Source organism: Rhineura floridana, chromosome 2 (assembly GCF_030035675.1).
Source record: "Rhineura floridana isolate rRhiFlo1 chromosome 2, rRhiFlo1.hap2, whole genome shotgun sequence".
NCBI lineage: Eukaryota > Metazoa > Chordata > Lepidosauria > Squamata > Rhineuridae > Rhineura > Rhineura floridana.
The window spans coordinates 91,804,708-91,807,877 of NC_084481.1; positions in this window are offsets into that span (position 1 = coordinate 91,804,708).

Sequence of the window (3,170 nt, forward strand, 5' to 3'; positions counted from 1 at the left end):
AAGTGCAACCACAACAGATGTCTTGACTCACACCTGAAAAATGGAAATGGACTGCCTTCAAGTCGATCCTGACTTATGGCTACCCTATGAACAGGGTTTTCATGGTAGGCTGTATTCAGAGGGGGTTTACCATTGCCTCCCTCTGAGGCTAGTCCTCCCCAGCTGGCTAGGGCCTGCTCAGCTTGCCACAGCTGCACAGGTGGCAGGGCACGTAACCCCTGAGCCAGTCAATGTGGAGGTGATCTTTAGCTGGCCCTTTACACCCAGGAGACACGAGCAGGGATTTGAACTCACAGACTCTGGACTCCCAGCCAGGCTCTCCTCCCCATTGTGCTATACCAGCTGTACTAAAGGAAATTTGGGAAGGGTGCAGGGCAGCATGAATTTGTCTATTCAAACTAGGGTTTGAGATCCATAAAAGTGCTGAACATGGGATGATAAGAGGCATCATTGGCCATCATGTACACCAGAGTTCTCTAAGTGTTATTCTTTTATAAAAAAAACCCCCATTCATTGCTTACCACAATCAAGGAAGTCTTACAGCAGCTTACAAGAGTAAAAGTATAATGCATATCAAAACACATCCATTAATGAAATTCACTAATAGGCAAAAAACCTTTGCGGTTTAAGAACGTACCTATAGCCAACAGATATTTCTATCAAACTTTAAAAAGCAGGGAAATTGGGCAGCTATAGTGAATGCACCAGGGGAGCAGGAGACCTGACCTCCTCTCTGAGATATTGGACTGCCCTACAAACTTGTCAACATGCAAACACCATTTGGGTTGGTCTTTCACAGTCCAATCCACTTCCTGTGTAGCTTGGAAGAACTTTGTAACATGGGATTGGAAGGAGGGAATGGGAGGAGGAAGAAAGGGGGAGAGAAGGGGCAGGAGGGAGGAGAAGTGGAGGGTATGTTTGATCATTTGCATGCTTATTGAGTTCAATGGGATTTACTCATGTGCAATCATACTTAGCATAGGTGAAATTGACCTGGGGAGGAAGGGTAGGAGAAAGGTAGAAGGGAGAGGAGGAAGGAGGGGAGGAAATTGGGTCGGTGGGCACTGGGCTGAGGAAAAGCCCCTTTCCTTTCCAAAAGGAAAACATTAACAGTACCATTATTTTGGGGGAGGTTCCCCCACGCTTTTATTCTGCAGCAGACACGTTTAGTCTTCCACCCAAATTTCCTTTCCCAGCTACCAAGTCAATGTTCAATTAGTGACCTCAACAGCACTACAGCCAGTTTAATCAGTTTGTAAATCTAAATAATAGCCTTCAAACTGTATCTTCAATGCTGGTGCTGATGGAAATCTTGCCTGCCTTCTGGAATTGGTATTGGCTAATAAATGCAGCATAATAGCTGCTTTGGGTACTTTGACATTGGGCTGAATACTGATAAGCTGGAAGGCTCCCCACTCTCTCTCCCAAGATGATTTATTAAAACCCTCTATCCTCTGGAAATAAATACCCTGAAATGATGAGCAATCAAAATTCACAAAAGGGATTTTCTAATCTCAGGGAATTTATAGACTTTACCATGAAATAGCTAAATCACATTTCCACTTGCAGCAGCAGCAGTATAAAGAACATGAATGGTCCTCTCCAAGGGCTGCAGCTTTATTGAATGTACTCTTTATTAGAATAAGCGTTACAGCTCCAGGTTTGTCATGAGAGGCAGAGGAGACTGCCCTAAATGTACCCAGTTGGCTGCAATCTCTTACTGCAGCTGCTTCATTGTGGCAAGTTACGACTTAGATACTTCAGTTTGTTGTTGACAAGGAGTGATGTACCATACAAGTTCGTAGAGCTGATATTGTTTCTTATTCTCAAAATAAATTTGGAGCAAGCAAAATTCAACCTTAAAGCTGCAATTCTTAGGAAATGGCAGTGGCAACTCAATTTTCTGTTAGAAGATACATATTCTATGACATAATTGTGGCTGCAAAGACTTTTGTAAATGTACCGGGCTACAGAAATAAACATACAGCTCTGGAGTTGACCATAAAATGAAATCTGGACTTACCTGAGTTTCTATTGAAGCAAATCTCTTTAATACATAGCAGTCATAGGCATATACAAGAGCAGGAGAGGGTCTGTCACTTCGTGCATCTCACATACACTGCTCTTGACATAGCAGCTCAGACTAGGAGGGGTCTGAAGGGCTGGGAGTCAAGGAGGATCCCAGGCCCTGGTCTCAGCTGGGTGTTCAAATTGAACATTCTCCACCTCAAGAAAAAAAATTCTGGGGAAATACAGGATGGGCAAGTGTCTGATCTGTGTGGATGTCAACAAAAACTAGCTTTAGCAAACAAAGGCATGGAATAAAAGAGGTGGCACTATTATTCATTATTCTAGTGTTCTGCCACCTCAGCACCTCATTTGCCTTTTGACAAAAGGGTACATTTAGTTGTGAACTATCTTCATGGGAAACTGCAGGAAAAAAAGTAGGTAAACTTGAAAGATAAAGCTTAGTTTAAGAAAGCTTCCCAGAGAGGCTTGCAGTACTATGATGTCAAAAATCCATTAAGTGCAGTTATAATCTCATCTTGCCCTAAGGCAGCAATCCGATAAGAGCTCCCAGCTAGCCATCAAGAGGCTTTATCAAATGCTCTCATCATTTAGGGCTGGAACAAATGGATTACTTCAAAGCCTGTAAGACTGACATGCTTCCCTAGGAGAGAAGAGAATGCCAACCTTCCCAATTATCTCTTACCAGTGCATCAATAATTTAAATACAAGATCTTCCAATCCAACTTTGAAATTCCTGAACGCAGAAAGCAGCCACTGCAAATCTGTGCTTGCTGATCAAAACTAGCATCTCCACACAGTAATGTAAATGGCTGGGGAAGGTGGACATGAAACGAGTTGGTGTTCTTTAAATGCATCAGGCTGGTGGCAGGAAAGCTCACTCTGTGCATCACAAAGCCCTGCCGTGAGATCCTTGGGTGGAACTATCACTGTGCAGATTGTTTCCTCAACAGTGCAAGCTTACCAGAATCATCATTCAGAAAATATGGCACTTTATGTGAAACTAGTCTCACACAGAGGCCCTTGTGCAGAAACCAGGCTCAGTCCTCCCTCCCATTTTCTATAATACATTGTTCCTCCCTGCGCCCACCCTTCAGCCTGGTTTCCCTACAGTGCAAACCAAAGAATTCAATGCCATCAAA